At 35.6% G+C, this 20,465-nt stretch overlaps 1 long non-coding RNA gene across 1 annotated transcript in view; it reads left to right on the top strand.

The window, feature by feature from the left end:
- The window catches only part of LOC111739988, a 55,329-nt gene that overhangs the window by 28,823 nt on the left and 6,041 nt on the right, over nucleotides 1-20,465 (top strand). The window contains exons 2-4 of the long non-coding RNA XR_002780436.1: nucleotides 2,849-2,950; nucleotides 6,943-7,079; nucleotides 9,991-10,129. This is a non-coding gene — a long non-coding RNA (uncharacterized LOC111739988). The remainder of the gene's footprint in view (nucleotides 1-2,848; nucleotides 2,951-6,942; nucleotides 7,080-9,990; nucleotides 10,130-20,465) is intronic.

Genomic DNA, 20,465 nt, shown 5'->3' on the forward strand with positions numbered 1-20,465 from the left:
TGCATGTATAATATGCTATGTAAATGAGGCTGTATTGTAAGAGCAATATCTTTGTAAATAGTACAAGCACTTCTTAAGGCTAAAACTAGTACGTTTTTCAATAGCATCTACAGATTTATAATTGAAGTTGTAAAAAGAGAATCTGTACAGTTTCCAAAATTTGTTGGAATTTTATTAAAATAACCAAATTTCCTGGAAGGAAGTGATAATTTTATTCTAATTCAAACCAGACCGTTAGGTTTATATTTAGATCAGAGAAACTAAGTACAGTGATTTGAACTGATATCCTGTGCAATAGCTGAAACCTAAAATATATAATCACATATTTTGTGGGCAAAATGGTAGAGCGAACCCCCTCATTGACAAGGGAGTGAGACATGGACCAGAGAAAAAGAGAAGGAATAAAATGCATTTGGAGCATTTATTTTTCTGTGTGCGTGCACGCGTGCGCGCGCGCTCTCTCTCTCTCTCTCTCTCTCTCTCTCTCTCTCAATTAGAAACTACAATGATAGTTACTGTATGAATTACAATTTAAAGGGAGAATTTTCTCTCATGGGTTGTGTCATTATTGCTGTGGAGTAATGCTAAAAAATAACATAGAGATTCATGGAAAGCGAAGTGGAGGCTGTGTTCCATTTACCAATTGCTGAATAACATTAAAATTTTTTTTATTATGTTCTCAATTCTGTAGGCCAATAATTCAAGGACAGTCTATCTTCACTCCATAATATTTAGAGCCTCAGCTAGGATGACTTGAACAGCTAGAGATGGTTGAGATGGCTGGGATCCTGGAATGTCCAAGATAGCTCATTCTCTCACATGAGCCACAGGCTGTTAACCCTTTTTCTCGGTAGAATCCCTCCATGTGTCTACCTGGCGCTTCCTTACAGCATGGAAGTCTCATGGTAGTAAGGGTTCATACATGGTACTTGGCTTCCCTCAGAGCGAGAATTTCAAGGTCAGGGAAACAGAAACTCTTTGTCCTCTTAAGAATTAGGCTCAGAACTAGCAAAATATCACTTTTGATATATTTTATTGGTTAGAGCGATCATAGCCAAGCCCAGACTCAAAGGACTCCATACATTTTGCCTTTTGATTGGAGAATGGCACACAAGTACAAGGAGGGAGAAATTAAAAGTGGGCACTTTGGAGACAAGCTATCATAACCATAAGAAAATTTTTAAATTTACATAGTTTTATTAATAGGTAGTTTTAAATAGATGATACTCTATTATTTGTATAGGTTAAAAAATCCATGGATTTAAAAAATATGTTTAAATATGTGGAAAGTCTATTTCAGACATAAATTCAGAGGAATCTGGAACACAGAAAGTTATATTAGACTCTGGAATCATCTTTATAGGAAAAAAAAATAGAGACCAATTGCCCGAGTCATTTTAAATGAGGCTGGAAAAAAATATGCAGTAGGGATCAGTGTTGCTTTGGCAAGGAAGTACTACTGGTCTTTTTAACTCCAAATATCTATGATGTGTTGCAATATTTGTATTCTTATGTGGGTCATAAAACTCTGTCATAAAGTTTACTGAACTGTTAACATTGTCTGTCCATTTTGGGGATATATCCAAACATGTGACCAGGTCCCTGGGATGCTATTGAACTGCATAATCTATCACCCAGTGCATTTGTTGGTGCGTTAAAGAAAGTTAAGTACATCACAGCTGCAAAACTCCTCTAAACACTTCTTCCTCTTTTCTGAAAAAAAGTGCAGAATTTCTTTCATCAGGCTATTTGCAAGTCCCTTGCTCCTCCACGTCAGCTGCCCTTGGCTGCAAGATAACCATAAAACATTTACTGCAAAGCCATGAAGAATCCATATGTCCATTTGATGTGTCAGGCCACCAAGAAGCCAGAGCTTGTGGGGTAGCATAAGGATATCTGAAGGTGACACATGCTGTCAGTTGATGAACAGAGATGCAGAATGGGGATTCTGGCAGCCTCTATCTTGGCCTTGACAACTTGTGATGGTGACCAGGTGGGGTGTGTTATCTTAATAGTCTGGAGCTCTTGTGAATTATTTGCTGATAGATGTAAACAGCTGTTATTCTTGGTAATGGAAAGCAATTAGAAACATCTGTACTCTTGGCTATGAGTAATGCCTCCTATCCTCACGGCTCCCAAGTGCCAATTGGAAATAACTACATCATCGGGATGGTGTTGGCAATTCTACACTGCATTATGGGCTGATGATTAGTACTGAGCTGTGAAGAACAAGAGGTGAAGTGCAGGAGAAAGAGCCTTTACCTAGGATTTACGAAGCAAGAGGGGAAACTTACTGCTTTATCTGGGCAATGGTAGACAGGCACTCTGGCTATGAAAATGGTACATTTGCATCAATCACAGAGATATCGCAATATAAAAAGTTACCAATTCCTAAAAGAAATGATGTTGATCTGTTTCAAGTCTAACATAGTGATTAAGCATGGGCCGCAGAAGGTAGACTGCCTAAGTTTGCATTCCAGCCCAGCTACCTGTGTGACTTTGGGGAAGTTGCTTAACCTCTATTGGCTTCAGTTTCCTCACCAATAAAATGGATATAATACCTACTCTTATAGCATGGCTATGAGAATCAAATGAATTAATATATTAAAAATGCTTGGAACAGTGCACAGCAAATAATAAGCACCAAGCAATCATAGCTGTTGTTGTTATTGAACATCTACTGTGTGTTAGGCACTGCTAGGCTCTGAGTACAGCCTTGGGGAGTACATTCAAGATGGCTACTCTTGTAGGGACTGCAGTTTAGTGTGATATTTATAAAGGTATCTAATCTATATGCAAGTACACAATAGAAACTTATAGTTAATTTCTCTTCTCTTTTGCTTCACAGGGAAAAAGCTGGATGCTAGTTTTCCAAAATTTAGGACCAATGGTGGGTCCTTGATTCTACTGTAAGTCCTAGTTGTTGATGGCTTAAAAGAAATATGAATCTGTAAGTAACTAAATTCAGGGTACTTAAAAGTTATTTAGAAGAATTTTGTTGCTAGATCTGATAAGTAATTATAGCCTAATACTTACTCTCTCCTCACAGAGATTCCCATAGATTTATTCTTTCTGGTCTTCATTAAGTTACACAGAACAGCTACATTGCTAAGTTGAAATATAGTACTATCTGTAGGCCTCATCATTTGGAAAAAATAATGACCAAGTTCTGTGCCTAAATACAGTTGTCACAGTATATAGTTTCATGATGGAGACTTCTGAGGAAGACAAATGATTGTCACAGGGAGAGATGATGAAGAATTTTAATGAAATTTGTCATAAGAAAAGGGAAAGGTGAGGCTTTTTTCCCCCATGAGTGAAGTATCATTTTAGGAATGATAATCTACCAGACAGAGACTTTGTTTTAGAGTAAAACTATTCTCACTGATTCATTCAATGAATATGTAAATTACCTTATCCTTTCTGTCACATTCGTACTAGGAAAATGAATAAGAATAGGATATAGACCTTGCAAAGTTACACTGATTTTTATACATATTCTGTTGCTTTTGAACTTAGACTTGATGTTTATGTGAAGATAATGAATTTTTCTAAAATATGTGTGCAGTCAAAATCCAGAATTATGAAAACAGAGCAAGGTTCTCGTTTCCTATAGACAAGGATTATAAAAGTGATATGTTTCCAAACTAATGGAAAGGAAAAGTTGAAAGTGTTTCACTAAATATAAGAAGATCCTCAGAGCTAGGTGTATTAGGACTTAAAAGGATATGCTGTAAGCAACGTACTGAATTTACAGTGACTCTGGCCTTCTGTTGAATACCAAAAATGCTTATTACTTTAACTATATTTGAGAACCTTACTGTATGCAGAGGGGAAGACCTTAAACCAATGCTTAATCACCTTGACAATATATTTCATATTTTAAAAGAACAAATTTAAATGCAAAAGTTGACTAGAAAAAACAGTAAAAGTCCGTGGAGACTGGTTAAATCCTCAAAAATTATCTGTACCACCATGAAGAAAAAGACAGGTATATAACATCACAAAAGCAGCTGAAAGTGAACTGTCTCACCCAGTAACCTGGAGTGATTTATTTGCAACCTTATCTAGAAAGAATTTGGCCAGTAAAAGCATTCCTTTCTTTTGTTTCTATTTCTTGGGCTCTCCGTGATTATCTTCCCTACCAACCTCAACTTAAACCCCATCCGATTAACCAGTTCTAGAGACTCTTATTTTTTTCTTCCACTCTGCTCTCCACTGCTTTATTTTCACCCCTTGTCTCCCACTGGGACTCTTGCAGTAACTCTCCAATTGAAATCCCCGTTCTTATTCTTGTCTCCTTCCAATTCATCTTCCACTCAGTTGCTAGTGATCTGGCCAATGAACATCTGCTCATGCTTTATTATTTCTTAGACACATCCTATTCACCTAGCTAAAAGAAGAAGGTTCAAGTTTCCTAACATGTCATACAAGGTCCTGAATTATGTCATAGAATGTCCAATTTCTACTTCTTTAATTCCATCTCTCACTTTGTGGACTTGGAAATTTGTTCTCAAAACTGCTTATAATTGCCCTGCACATATGCCTTTGTTTATATTGTTCTCTTGGATGACAATGCCTTGTTCATATTTCTTTGCTTGAAAATTCCTGGGTAATCCTATGCGACGTCTCTCCAGAGTTCTCTGCCGGGAAGCCCTCCGGACCCTCAGGGCATAATAGTGATGTTTTTCCTGTGCTGTTTCTTGGGCTTCTCCCTACAATTCATATCTCATTTTTAATTTATCTGTTCGAGGTCCAGACTGAGATACTTGAAAGCTGAAAATAGTATCTTACTGATATTTGCATTCTTAACATCCTTTATAGTAGGTCCTCAGTATTTGTTTCATGATTAAAATACCAATGATTATTATAGTAATGTATGTAGATTACTTACTGTGTGCTAGGCACAAAACTAAGTGCTTTGCATGAATTTTCTCACTTCTCGCAAAAATCTAGGAGATATGTACTACCTTTATTCTCATTTGACAATTGAGAAACTAAGGCTTAGAGTGAATATGTAACTCACTTTAGGTCACATAGTTAATGAGTGGTGAAGCCAGGGTTATAATGCAAATCTAGTCAGCTCTCTCAAGTGTTTTTGAACTAAACTAAGTTTTGCCTAAATCCTGGGTTCTCAATTTAGCCCTGCAGTTTGCTTCCTCTGAAATGTAAGGGAGTATGACTCCTCCAATTCTATTTCCTCATCTAAAAAGAAGAGCAGTAATAATGTCTTCTCTATGTACACATGAAATAGTTGCTATTGTCCCAAGACAGTAGCTCAATGTCCCTAATCCTTTCTTACCCATGAACAGGCCAGAGGGGCCCTATAAACTGCTCTTTGCCTCTCAGTTTCAAGATTTCACAAAATCCCACCCGGCTTCACCTTTTTGCTATCTGCTCCATTGGATTTGATGCTACAGACTGTCCTGGTAGCTGCTGAGCCCAGTGAACCTTAGGATGCCTGTTTGTATTTCTCATCCATTCACTCAACAAGTATGTGTTGAGCACCTGCTATGTGCCAGACACTGTTATAGAGACTTGGGGCACGTCAGGGAACAAAGGTAAAAATATTTGACTTTGAGGAATGTATCTTCTAGTGCGAGTGACAGACAATAAAAAACAAACACAATAACTGAAGTTAATTATATAGTAGATTAGAAAGTAATGCTGTGGGTAGTTCAACTCTAGGTCGTCACTTTGCTATGATGGCCAATCTTGGCTCTGAGAACCCAGTTCTGGCGAGAGCTTCTGAGCCTCTCTGTGAGCCTAAGAGTATCTTGGATAAGTGACATGCTCAAATGAGTTAATAAATATGAAATATGTTGTAAACCTGTTTTATATCTGATTATCTCAGAACCACATTGCTTTCCAAGGTGTTAGCTGGCAAGGTCTTAGAGGAAATAACCCAGGATTTTTCAGATAATAAAAAACACCCCTGGTCTTCCTGCCTAATCCAAATCCCTGGTGCTGTTGGGTAGGAGATCAGAGTCCAGTTGAAGAACAAAACAGACACAAAAGACATGTTTGGGAGATACGGCCATTTCCTCCCAGACGACCAATACCAGCAAACATTCATGGACTTTTTTCAACCTGGGATATACTATGAGAAGTTCTAAGGGTACAGTAGAGGCTACAACTGAGTCATTTTCTTGGGGATTTAGAACATTTATACAAAAATATACAAATTACAATGCAATGCAAAAAGGCGATGCTAAGTGCCAAATGTCAGGTATAAGTAACTGTTGTAGAAGTTCCTAGAAAGGAGTGATGATTGAAATCTTTAAAGGCTCCAGGAGGCAGTAAGGCTTGCACTGTATCTAAAAAGAGGCTAGTTCTTATCAAGAGAAATGAAAGTTAAGGAAAGAAAACTGGGAGAAAAGATTGGGCAACCAGGGTAAGGATGAAGGAATCCTGAATGTGGGGCAGAATTTATTTTTGAGTAGTTCTAACTAACCTATTACTGACTGCCAGACACTGGGCACTTTTTTAGCATTTCTGAGCATTGGGTTCATACTCTTTATTTCAAAGTGAAATTGTGAGAAATGTATAAGGTCATGGGAGTTAAAAATTGTTTAATTATACAGAATTATATACAAATATAAGCTATTACTTTTTAAATGGACTTCAAGAGTTTTTTCTTTTCCAGAATGCACTTTTGTCTTTTCTTGTAAGAACACTCCAATTTTGTTTTGGAGAATTATTCTTCCTCCTCTGGATACAATGCCTTCCCCTAGCTAAGGGTGGGCATGCAGCCCAGGCCAGCTGAATTATATGTTATTTCCCTGAGATTTCACTCTTGAGCAGATGAGTGGTGTAAGGATGAAATGTTGACATTGACTCTTCCTGGCATTAGGATCCTGAACATATTATCCTTTAGTTCCTATAACGTAAGACCTGCTTTGGTTCTTATCTTTTCTGAATGTTTTTTTTTTTTCTTTCCAGGTTTTTCCTGGCTTCTGTAAGATGTTCCATATCCTTTCAGTAATTTATTTTTTTCGATTAAGTTTCCAGAGTCAGTAACTGGAGAACACCAATTGATATAGCAACTTTAAGAGACTCTGAAGATTTTGAGGGAAAAGGTGATGTCTTTTATTTTCATGTATATCTGGCCACCATTCCAGCTCCAATACATGTGCTTAGTAAATGTTAGCTGAAATAAAACGCGTGCATGGACTGGACTAAGTGGAAATGTTCATATGAGGGAATGAAGGAAGCTAATTAATATAAAAGAAAAGTTGTAGGGACTGCATTAAGAAAGTCTTGAAAGATAAATCAAATTCTTATTTGAGAATTGAGAGGCCTTGAAAGATTTTATCCAGAGGTGGAGGATATGATAGGTAAGGGAGTGATATAGGAAGAGCAGTGTTTTAGAAAGATTAACTGGACAGGCAAGGAAGAAACTAACACTTGTCCGTGCTTTACAGGCTGTAGCCCAAATGCTCCCCATGGATTACCATGGGTAATTCGCCAGTTCTTCATAAGAGTCAGCGAGATGGCTACCATAGTTATCTTTATTTTACAGATGAAGAAATAGAGTCACAGACTGGCCAAATAAGTTACCCAAGAGCAAACAGCTAGTAAGTAGTAGAGCTGGGATTGAAACCTAGGCAGTCTGACTGAAGAGCTTATGACTGAAGTGCTACACTGTTCTGCCTTCATACTATGGCTACGCTGATGGGGTGAAGAAAAGGTTCCAAGGAGGCAATAAAGAATCCAAGTCATAAAGATCTGGGCTACAGCGGTAGCTGTAGGAATGAGGAGGAGTAGATAAATAAATAGATGGCATACAATAAGAGTCGTCAGGACTTGACCTCACTGGATGTGGGCTAATATTTGGCGGCGGGGCGGGGGGTGGGGGTTAATCAAGGGCAAAATTAATGAATTAGTAATTTATCCATTAATCCTATAAATATTTATTGAGCATATACCAAATGTTATGCACTGTCTCCTGCAATACCGTGGTGAACAAGGCAGACAAGTTCATTGTCATTGAATGCACATGTACACATCCTACTGGGAGGGAACTGACCAAAAACAAGTAAATAAACAAAAAATATCAGGTAGCAATAAATGCTACAATAAATAAAAGTGAAGTGATAGAGAGGGATTAGGATGTGTTCACATAGACTGAATACTCCAGAAAGGTCTCTGAGGAATTGGCACATACACAAAGACCTGAATGATGGGAAGGAACCAACCACCTAAAGATCTAGGGACAAGTGTCACAGCAGAGAGACTGGCAAGTACAAAAGTCCCAAGGAGAGAATGAGCCGAGTATGCTGAAGAACTCAAGTATGGCAAGTATGTCTGGGATGTAGTGGGCAAAGAGCAGAAAAAGATGAAGAGAGAGAAGTAAACAGCCTGCTTTATACAGGGCACTGGATGCCAGGGTTAGAGGGTTTTAATTTGGAAGTTTAGTTTTAAAGGAAGTCATTCTGGCTAATGTATGAAAAAGGAATTGTAGTATAACCAGAACAGAAGCCAACCAACATGTCAGGAGACAATAGTAGCAAGTTCAGTTTGTAGTTATTCCGGAGATTTCTCAGAGGAAGAACTGACAACGTTTACAGATAGATTAGATGTAGGAAGGAGAGGAAAGGAAAGGATTTCTAAAAATTTATTTGAGCAACTAAGCAGGTTGTGGTGCTATGTATTGACATGTTAAAAAAACAAGGGGAGGACAGGTTTTGCAGGTCTTGAAAGTTTTGTTTGGGGCATGTTAATGAAATGCATATTCGAAATTCAAGTGGAAATATCGAGAGGTCAATTGGATCTAAAAGTCAATTTGGAGTAAAGTTTAAGGCTAGGGAAATAAAGTTCAGAATCACTGGAAATGTGGATATTCTTTAAAGCCATGGAACTGGATAAAATCACCTACTGACAATGTGTAAATAAAGAAGAGAAGGAATCCCAGCTCCAGACTTTGAGGCTTTTCAATATTGAGGTCTTACAGAGAATAGTCAGAAAAAGAATGGCTGGTAAGGACAGAGGAAAAACCAGCGGAGTGAAGTATCTTAGAGCCAAAAATAGAGCGGCTTTCCAGGAGGACAGAATGATCCAATGCTGCTGACAAGTCTATAAAGATGAGAACAGAAATATTACTGTTAAATGTGAAAACATGCAAATCATTGGTGATCTTAATGTGCAATCTCGGTGGATGGTGGGGCAGAAAGTCTGCTGGAATGAGATGAGGAGAAAATGGGAGGTGATGCAATAGAGGCAGAGAACAGACAACTTTTTCAAGCAATTTTGCTGTGAAGTGGTAATATAATAAGATTATAGAGAGTAGAATGTTAAAGAGATTTTTTTTTATTAATGCATAAAACTAAAGACTGTGTGCCAATGAGAATGCTCCAATGGAGAGCGGAAGATTGCTCATGCAGCATAAGGAGAGTCCTGTTTGCAGGAGGAAATTTTTTTTAGGATTCAGGAGCTGATGTGTTTAGGGTGCAGTGGAGACTGAACTTTGGATAGGAGAGGATCTGTCTTTCATTAAAGCAGGCAGAAAGGCAGAAATTATAGTTAGAGTTCAAGGTAAACTGGTGGATTTAGTGTTGGGAAGATGAGGGAGTTTCTGTCTCATTGTTTCTATTTTAATCACAAAAGCTGAGGCAAGATTTCCCAGTCTGGGTAACTGGGAAAATGATGGAACAAGTCAGAAAGAAATAAAAAGGATGTATGGAGATTTCACAGGATATATAAAGATGAGCAGAGGGCTAAGAACAGCCTTTTAGATAGTCACTTCATCTGTCTGTGATAAAAAGTGGCCTTAATAGCTATACATATCTTTCAAATGGTGGAAGCTGGGGAGGGGGATACATAATTTTGTAAATTCCTAAAAAATATTTTTAATATCAGTACTGGAAAATTGGTTATAGTGGTATATTTCTTTGTGGAACCAGGGGGCATATAAATATATATTTAATCCTCAATTATATTAATTGGAATTGTATTTTTTACTTACCACTTCATCTGCATTAATTTCCACAGAGCCAACGGCCCTTAACAAACATATTCTTTGAATGAAGTGATTTAAGGAACTTGGAAATCAAGGAATTACATTTTTCCTGGATCGTATAACCGTAATGCTTTGTCTCTGAATTAAAAAACAAGAGAGAACAGAGCTAAGGTAAGTGCTTTTAGGAAATTGAACTCAACTTTATCTAGCTCTGGAAATTACTAATCAGTAATTGAAAAAGTTCCAGAGAAGACTGTGACACTAAGTTACAATTTCACGTCTCTTTCCTGGCAGTAGTATCCTACCAAAGTCAATAATAAACCACAGTTCTTGAGTAATGGAAGGCAATATAAATTAGTACAAAGGGGATTTGTTAACAAAGTGTCTTTCTGTTTAGTTCCTAAGTAGAATCCTGGTTATCGTAGAGGATCTTCCCCTGTGACAGGACATAAATTTTGATATCCTTGTCTATCTATCAAGTCTGATTCAAGAGTACTAGGTTTATTATGTGAAAAAAGTCTGCAGTTGATCACCATGTATAACAGCATCTAGCAACAAATTCTAGCTATTGTATTTTCCTGAAAAATAGTGAATGCCTTTAAAGATGCACAAATTGAACATTAAAGTATTGGTTAGGAAGCAGGTGACCAGTTTAGTAAATTCTTTGGAAGAGTGTAGATTTTCTCATAGGGTGCTTTTAGAATCAGGCGGATGTTACACGGATAGCTTTTGCAGCATTGGGCAGAACCAGTAGATGGTGGTCTTAAGTTGCAAGTTGCTTTTACAGTAACACCTGTCAGCATGTGAAATTCTCCACAAAATGTTAAAATTCACTTTCCCATTCATCAGATGCTATAAATTGGAAGATGTCACAAGAGATCAGTCTGAGACGTGTTAATTGTTTTTCAAACGCATATCCTCTTAAAAAAAATAGAAAATTCATAACAACACTTTAAAAGTATGAAATACTTTTATCAGAATATGATATCAATGACTCTACCCATTGTTTATCTTTTCTTCAATAATGAAAGAGATTTTCAGTTTCCTAATTAGAATGTTTTCTGTTGGAATTCTGAAAAACGAAGACCAACTCTAAGCTGTAATAACTAAATAAGATATGTACTTAACATTCTCTATTGTTCAATGCACTTTAGAGATTCAATTGCAAGAGTATTATAATACCTTGTAATTATGCAGACTGACTAGAATTAAAGACTTTGGAAATTAATTTTGAGTTGAAATATTAAATTAAGTAGAATGTTTTATCATAATGGTGTAATTTAAAACTAACTAAAAATAGTGTTAATAATAATCATGATCACTCTTCTTTCATTAAAAGGAGATTTAGCACTAAATTATTAAATGATCAAATTTATGGTGCCCAAGTTAGTAAAGATTTTGCAGTAGCGTAAATCATGCTACATGATTTCTGTCCAGTGACTATAGCAAATTAGTCACTATAGTAAATTTTAGAGTTTGTTAATAATACAAACAATTCAGTGTAGGAAGCTTTCATAGAATGATACTGCATGGATCCTTGGGCATTCAAATATTCTATTTTTTTTCTCTCAGCATTGTATCATATACAAGGATTTATATAAGCAGGGATGGACAGTTATACTTTAAACAAAAGAAAAGGGGAAGCCTTTTATTTTTGTAAGCCAACGATTTATGAGAAGTGATTTCTGCTTCCTGACATTATTAACCTTTGCCTTTTTCTCTTCAAGTCTTCTGATTTTAATCTGAAAATATACTGTGTTCCAAGCAGAACATATGTTGCTCATTTTCTTTAATAATTCTCAGGTCAACTCAATTTAACTCTATAAATCAAAAAAGGCGAGAAATGATTTCCTTTTAAACTTATTTAAAATCATGCTTATACACACACACACACACACACACACACACACACACACACACACACACACACATATGATTTTTCCATAATTAAATTAGCTGTACCAATATATAAACTGTAAAATGGGTAAGCATCCTAAAATAGAAAGCAAATACACACCAACCTCTTGAGTGAATGAAGGTAGTAGTGTTGGCGATAAGATGAAGGAGAATTTGCTTTATTTTATGCTTCTTAAAGTTCTTACAGGTGTTATAAAGTATATGTATGCTATAGATTTGTGTTTAATACCTTTAAATATTCCCCTCCTTTTTAGCTATGGATATCGTTTTTAGTCTGATTCATATTTTAGAAAGTTATCAGATCTGAGAATCTCAAAAGTCACTTGATATTGCAACTGATTAGTACGTGTGTAAAAATGTTGCGACTCACCCAAATCACTCTCTAGAACTTTCTTTTCTATTTTAAATATCAATGTCTTTAGGAGTTTTGTATTACAAAGACTATATACATGTTACATATCTGTTAATACATAATAGAAGTTTTAGAAAATTGTGGGCAAATAAGTCACCTCATCAAATTTACCATTATGGATTAATCTCTGAGAATGTTAGAATTATTTTGGACCAAGAACACTAATTTAGGATAAACCAGCCATTTGTTACTTTTCTTTCACATAGTAACATTTTGACTATTTAGGAAAAGGGAATATATATTGCTACAGAAGATTCTCATTAAAAACATGGACTGAAGATGGCTGGTACAAAAGCCAGGTAGTACATTCTTCACAGAGCTGTGGAGTGGCATTAACGAGGCTAGTTATTAATGATCATACATTCTTCGTCTTTTATTCAGCATGTTCGTGGCACTTTATGAAGTGATATGTGAATGAAATCAATACAATTGCTATATCTACAGCATCAAAGTCACTATAACTTAAGAATTTCATATATATTTTTTCTGAACATATTAATTCAACAGCTGGGATATTCAGTAGAGAACTACACACTTCATATTGAGACATTAAACTAGACTCAGGAGTCAAACAGACATCTGAAAACATCTATCGACTCATTAGTATTGTTTCAGTAACTGCTTTGGCTTTTATATAACTCAGGAAATAAGAAATCATAACATCATAAATAGTGTTAAACCGAATCTATTGATGTAGCCAGGGCAATTTTAAGCCAATCATTTCTTATTAGGCTAATGCTAGTAAAGTTTCTTATTCAAATAAGATTTAAAAAAATTTTTTTTTCTTCTTTTGGCTATTTAGTGGGCAATGAGGTGTAATAAGTTTTAACAAATTGGGGTTGAGGTCTCTTAGGTTATCTTTATTCTCTGCTATAAATTACAGCAGCTTCATAACTGCTTAACACAGCTCTTGAATCAAGAAATGTAACATCTGAATTTTTTTGTTCAGGCTGAATGACTAGCATTAAGGAGAAAGAAAGAGAAAGAGCACACAAGCCTCTAGAATTCAGGATTAAAACTGCTGCTTTCAGAGTATCAAACTGATTTATATTTTAACTGTTGAGCATCTGAAATGGTGACTAAATAAAAGTTTAATATACTACCATATTCCATATTTTTTCTCTTTGTAGATTATAATTTGGCAAATTGCTAAAATTTTGAATTGTACTCTCTATACCTTGTGTTGACATTCAGTTGGACTTTGTATTTTGGATTTTATTTTGGATTTCAGGCTCAAAACAATGGGGTGCGACTTTAGATTACTTGCTTCTGAGACTTCACAGCTGTTATTTTCAGCACAAGAAAGCCAGTCACTGCTATGAGGACCATCACTCACTAAGCAGCAGGCTTACGTAAGATCTCTGACAATAAAAAGAGTACTGGTGTAGAAGTAGCTCTTCTCTTAGCAGCTTTCTATAGGTCAGCAAATGTGACTTGTTTCTGTTTTTCTGTTTTCCTCTTTTCCTGATTGACGGTTCATTACGAAATGAGGTAGGATTTCTTTCCTGACTGGTTTAGCAAAAGCAGAAAAGTAATTAATACATAAAGTACCAAATATGAAATATTACTCTGTACAGAAGCATTTCACACTTCATCGATTTCATGAGCAGGCCAGAGGTGCCAGAACAATAATTAATATGTTGTAAGGGAAAAATTATTATGCAAGGTCAGTGTCATTTGAAAACTTTACAAAGAAGATGCAGTAAAAGATATTTTGAAACTTTCTTAAATAGGGCTAAAATTGGGTTTTAAATAAATATTTGAAGAAATACACAATTTTTCTATGAGAAATTAGTAGGAATTTTTCATCTATCACTAAAAGTATGCCTCTTTATGCAAGCATAATGTATGTCATTATACTGAAATTTGGGGGGAAATATGAATAAATATGTGTGAGTAAATTTCTGTGGACCTATCTATGCTGGATATATAGATATCATTACTTCTGATTGTTCAGTGAGATGGTAAAATTTAAAGCTCAAGTAAATTCATTTACATTATTTTTAAATTACTAACACATGTTTCGCAAGAAACAAATTTCAAAAAAGCAAAAAACAAAAACATCCAAATCAAATCAACCATAATTCTTCTATGATGATGTAAATATATTAATATTTTGGTGTGTATCCTTCCAATATTTTTTCCTTTAGGAAATATATTTTTAACGGGATTCTGTAATTGGGATTCAGTGTGCTTTTTCATTTATTTTGTGATTATTTCTTTAGGTCATTCAATATTTTTCTACAGTATTTTTAATGGCTACATAATGCTCCACTGGGTATATCATAATGTATTCAAGTAGTCCTCTGTGGCTGGGCGTATGGATGGTATACAGTTTTTAACAAGTTGCAGCCAACGTCATTGGAGCTATATCTTGATCATGCCCTTTGGACACATCTCTAGAAATGGAGTTCTGGTTGCTTTGACAGGTATTGCCAAATTGTTGTCCAGAAAGGTCATTTCATTTTACTTGCAACACAGCGTCTGTTTCAAATTCACATTTGATCGTGATTATAAAACTCTTCTTTATTCTGATGTCATGTAGTAAGTAATGGATTTTCCAGGATTAATTGAGGACGATTGAGAGAAGATCTCTTGAAAAAATTTCAAAAACAAAATATTTCCAGTGATTATTTTAAGACCAAAATAAGCAAGATCATTTAATAGCATGTTTTTATCCCAAATTGAAAACTAATAGCTATTACTTGCTGAGTGCTTACCATGTATCAGTGCTAACTTTTCAGCAGTTGCTTTGCGTCAATTATATCTCATATTTTATCCTCAGTTACCCAGTGGAATAAGATTTTTTATGCTCCTTTTAAAAATGAGGAAGGTGAAACTTGGACAATTTATAAAGTGCCTGAGATCACACAGGTGGTTACTAGGAAGCTGGAATTTGAATCCAGAACAGTCTGATTCAAAAGATCATATTTTAGCTACTGTGGAAAACAGACAAGATCTTAAACGTGATTCTGAAAATATTGTACCTTAAAACAGTATACACTATAGCTTATTTGTATATTCATAACCACCTTTTACCTCAATTTATTGTGATTTTGGTATTGCGATTGAAAGTGTGTGCTTGGGTAAACAATGGATTTTTACCTCTTGGACCTGTAGTAAGAAACAGCAGGTCTCATTTCTCAAACATGAGGTGCTAAGGAGGCTGGTGCCAGGATGGCAGAGCAAGATCTCATCCTCTCTCAACGCATATGACTCCTTGGTACAGGAAACTTACCACTAGCCCTCTCGTTTTCTCTCCTCCTCTCACAAACTAGAGTCCATGTGAGAGTATGACTTCCTTGTTAACCTTTTCGTGAGTAAATTTGAGGTGATATAAAAAAGGAAAATGCCAGAAAACCAGGAATTGGACTGAAGAGAAGTGGCTTCTCTGGTATAGTGTCTCTCTTGTGACACAGTTCTGGGAGGGCTAGGATAGGGAGCAGGGAAGAAGATATGTTCCAGACAATATTCAACCCAAAAGGTAATGGGAGTTGATAAAGGGAAAGGAAGAGGGTATTCTCCATTCTGGATATGAAGCTCAACAAAGTCACATAATTAGGGCCAGAAATTGTCCTGCTGTGGCATTCCAAATGCATACCGAGTCTCTGTCCTACTCATTATGAATCTTTATCCTTTCCTCTCCCTTTGCTCCTTCTCTCATCAGCAGGCTAAAGAGAGGATACATCTCTAGCTTAAGCTTGGGGCTTTTTGGCACAAAGCTTGATTGTCTCGGTTTCCTCTTGGCAGATTTAAATTGTTAGAGAAATGAAACTCGTTTGAAAACAGTAGGCCCTGGCAGGCACTCTCGCAGGCATTGCCCAGGACTCCAGGAACAGTTGTCAACTTGCTGCATGGCATTTGTCTAGGTTGGGTTTGATCTTATTCTCAGTTCCCATATGGTAAGAAATAATTCCGTTTTAAAGTTTTGTGTGTTTTATAGTTGATGGGATGGAGGTCAGACGAGGGAGAGAGGATGCTGCATATGGAGTTTGCAGATTTTTAATACTGAGACTAAGATTTAAGGAAGATAGGAGATGAAGGAAAAAATTTTCTCTTTCTTGCATGATATTTAAAATTGTTTTCTGAATGTAAATCATTATTTGTGGCACCCTTAATTTTAGTTTATTTCCACCATTACTAAAATATAATAATACTGATAACTAATATGCATATATGCTATGTTAGAGATTAAAAGCAAAGTCATATGCATTACTAAGTTTGAAAAAAATTAACTATATAAGTGAAGAAACAAAAGAAAATAGTACCATTTGTAGTAGTATTAGCTGTAATGTAATCAGTTATCGAGAGCATATACAGAACTATCTAAAGAATCGAGTAGCAGGAAATAATATGCTTGGTACTGCTGATGAGACATTTCCAGCATATTTACAAGTTGTTCTTTAGACTTTTCATAGGACAGAAGTCTGGAGCTTCAAGTAAATAACTGGATTAAAAACATCCCAAGAAGTCTTGGGATAAATTTATAGATATGCATAATTTTCATAACCAATTTCTAATGAAACCAACACTGTCATTTTATCATGTAATTACAATCTTCCTCCCTCTATCTTCCTACAACCACGTGGGAAAAGAAATGAACACTTAACAGCTGGAGCTGTGAACACAGGATGGATTTCAGAGCAACTAAATGTAGATGCTCCTCCAAAGAACATTTTAGGCATCATAAATAGGCAGTGTTTTAGCCATTAAATCTCATGGCTACCACCTCTGCTTATTTTGGCCATTTTACCGCTATTATTCCTCTTTGACACACAGTCTCTTCCTCTCACTTCAGAATCTCAAAGGGGCAAACACTAGGTCCATTTCATGGACTCAGTTTAATAAAGACCTATGTGCACAATGATACAGTCAAAGCTATTAATAAAGAAAAACTGTATTTGGTGGTTCATGGAGTTAAAATAAGTTACCACTTGACGCCTCAGACCTGATTTTTGACCCGGATTTATTCCTTCCATATCTGATCATCTACTTCAGATAACCCAGGTTAAGTAGAAGCTAAAACAGAGTAGACTAAACCAGGGGTAGAAGACAAATCTGATTAAATCTAACAATTTGTACATCTGTGTCTGACTTTCATCACTTCTTATGATTGTATATAAAGTACCTGCTGTTGAATGAGGGATTAAGCCCACTCCAATTGTTGATGCTTTTTAACTTTACAGATGTCAAAGGCATTCCTTCAAACCTGTTCATTTCCAGAGCAAGGCTTTTCCAGATGGGAATTAGAAAGCAAGATTTGACAAAATCTGCTTCTCTATTACTCAATACAAAGAAATATTACAGTAATGCTCCCATTTCTGCTAATCCATTCATTTCAGGTTTGATTTACCTTTTTTGCCTTGATCTAAAATCTCTGTGGCTTTATAGGATTATATATTGCTATATTCAGGTTTTGAATGAATCACAGTGTGTGCATTTTAATATGATTTCCCTGATTCCAAAGCCAGGATTAACCTGTTGTTTTTGATTAAAAAGATTTTATGTTTAGATTTTAGAGGAAGAGTGTTAAATTTCTCTAGTTATTTACTGATTCCCTTCTTTAGAAATAGGCAAAAGAAATTATATCTATTGGCTATGTTGATGGAAGAAAGGAAAAAAGCAAGCATAATTTTATAAAGAATTAAAAATATTAATACTCCATATAAACTGTTACCTATATGAGGGAAAAAAAGTTTCCTTAGTTTTGTATTGCCTATGTTGACATCTTTCTAAATTGTGATTACTGAAGTAGAACTCATTTGAACTATACTAAAGAGAAATATTGGTGACTGGTTAGGTCATAGAAATTGGATAGAAAAAAAATGATTACTTTAGTGCTTAAAAATTGAAGGGAGTATCTCTGCTCTTCTCTCCTATGGTGCTGATTTTTTTTTTTTTTTTTTTGCTCTCTTAAAGTGGTTATGAAAAGTTGGAAGATATGGTAGGGGTTTCTGATATTATTTTAAGGAATAATAGTATAGTAATAGCAAAATCTTAGCGATGCTTAAAATGTGACAGTCACAATTCTAAATCCTTTACATATATCAACTCAGTTAATACTCACACTTTATGAGCTTGATACCATTATTTCCAATATATATAGATAAGGAAACTAAGACACTGAAGTGAAAGAAATTGTTCAAGCTTAGAAATTGGTGAGTGGTAGAACCATAGCCCAAACCTGGGAAATCCGACCAGTCCATGCTCTTAGCCACTCTATTAGCTATGTTGACATCCATAAAATCAGTTTCTGGTCCATCTAGAAATTATGCCTTAAACTCAGTCTAATGAGAATGTGGTAAAGACCAAATGAGAAATTGAATTAGCAACTGGTATATTTTTTTCTCTCTTCCACAAACTCCCTTTTTAAATATGAAAATTTCAGATATGGGTTCTGCATTTCTAGATTTTAAGCACAGCTCATGTGCCAAGCTCTAAGGTTTTAGTCTGCGACTCATGAGCCCTTTGGACTCGTTACCGTGTACCTTTGGTATTACCCTACACTCAGGGGACAAAAATTTAGGATAAAGAAAAATTTTGTTGTGAAAACTAGACATAGATAATTGGTCAATATTTTTGGAGGGCAGATTATATCCCAAGAGGTGATTAGGGGAAGATTGAAGTTTATATGTACATTGCTATATATGGGTAGAGAATATACATACCCAAATTGAATTTTGGCAAGTCAAAAAAGGGAATGTTTACAAGTATGTCTAAATGCAAACTAGCAAGTAACCATTGTTTATTAAAATGAATTTCATTTAACCTTTGAAATGTCTAATGTTTACTAGGAATGATCCCTTTCTTTTGTTTATGTCTGTTGGCTTCATTCAAACCACTCTCTATGTCTCTATGGTCCTTTTATGCAGTTTCTTATTAAGAAATCACACATTACTTTTTATCCTTGATGACAGAGGATTTTAAATTTAAATATAAACATTTCAGTGTATCTGAAAAATAAAAATGAAGCTAAAGTGAAAAATTTGTGATCCATAGTTTTCTAGGGATGCACATTTCATGTACTCTTCTTTGTATTGCAGCTAGATTCTGAATTCCTCAAAGAAAAAGCTTCATATTGACTATTTTTCGTATAATTCGCCCATGCCCTTCCCTCGTACTATAGCGATTTCAGTGATGTGCACATATAGTAGGTGCTTAGTATGTGCTGTATGAACAAATTGCTTTCTATCTCTGAAGCTTTTGGGGGGATTATTTTTTAAATGATAAAGGGGCTTATAAAGAATATAGCAGACAAGGCTTGAGACAGGGTTTGACTATAAATCAAGCATTTGTCTCCAGGTTTCTGATTTTACACACTCCAGGCAGCGCAGAATGTAAAGCAAACAGGCATGTCAGTGCATCTTCTCCTGTAGAAGGGGCTCAAAAGGTGTAATGAGAAAGAGGTGAGGTTGGAACTTGCTTTCTGGCTGCATGGTTTGCCTTTCAAGCACTAACTGAGCTGCAACATAAGGTGTGAAATTAGGACAAATGTTCCAAGTCCTAGAAAACAAGTATCTTATTTAACTCCATCCTGCTTAGGAAAGCTGTTTCAGGATTACAGGCTTCTAGGAGAGATTGGTGACTAAGGATGTTCAGGTCGAATGGATAATCTTTGACAATGAAATCTAAACTAAATGCTGGCACAAAGCAGCAGCTTTGATAACAATACTCACAACAGTATTTCAGAGTTTAGTATCAGAAACATTAAGGAAGGAGAATTAGAGTTAGTGTTAATTTTCAGATGTTAGTTTATTGTCTAAAACCATAATATCCCCAATGTTAATCACTGGGAACCTGTATTATTCCAGTTTTCCAGGTTCCCCGTATAAATTCAGAATTTTCAAAGATTGGGAAAGAGACAGCCTGGTTAGATAATGTAAAGGAAGGAGCAAAAGAGGAAATGTTTGAAATGCTAGATATTCTGTGCATAGTACATATAATTTTCAGTTATAAAAGATTTTTCTTGTTCCATCAAAAAAGACAGCTTAGGAAAACTAAATAGTCAAGGATAGAATATGCTTCTCATAATATTTCCTACCTCTATCATTGATAAAGTAATGCAGAACAGATTGAATTATTGTGACCATGAACTCTTCTTATTGATTTAATATAAAACACATAATTTGTTCTTCTGCTCCAAGAGTTCTCTTCCTCTGACAGAGAAAATGTCTTTAA

This window comes from Pteropus vampyrus, unplaced genomic scaffold, assembly GCF_000151845.1.
Source record: "Pteropus vampyrus isolate Shadow unplaced genomic scaffold, Pvam_2.0 Scaffold56, whole genome shotgun sequence".
Lineage (NCBI taxonomy): Eukaryota > Metazoa > Chordata > Mammalia > Chiroptera > Pteropodidae > Pteropus > Pteropus vampyrus.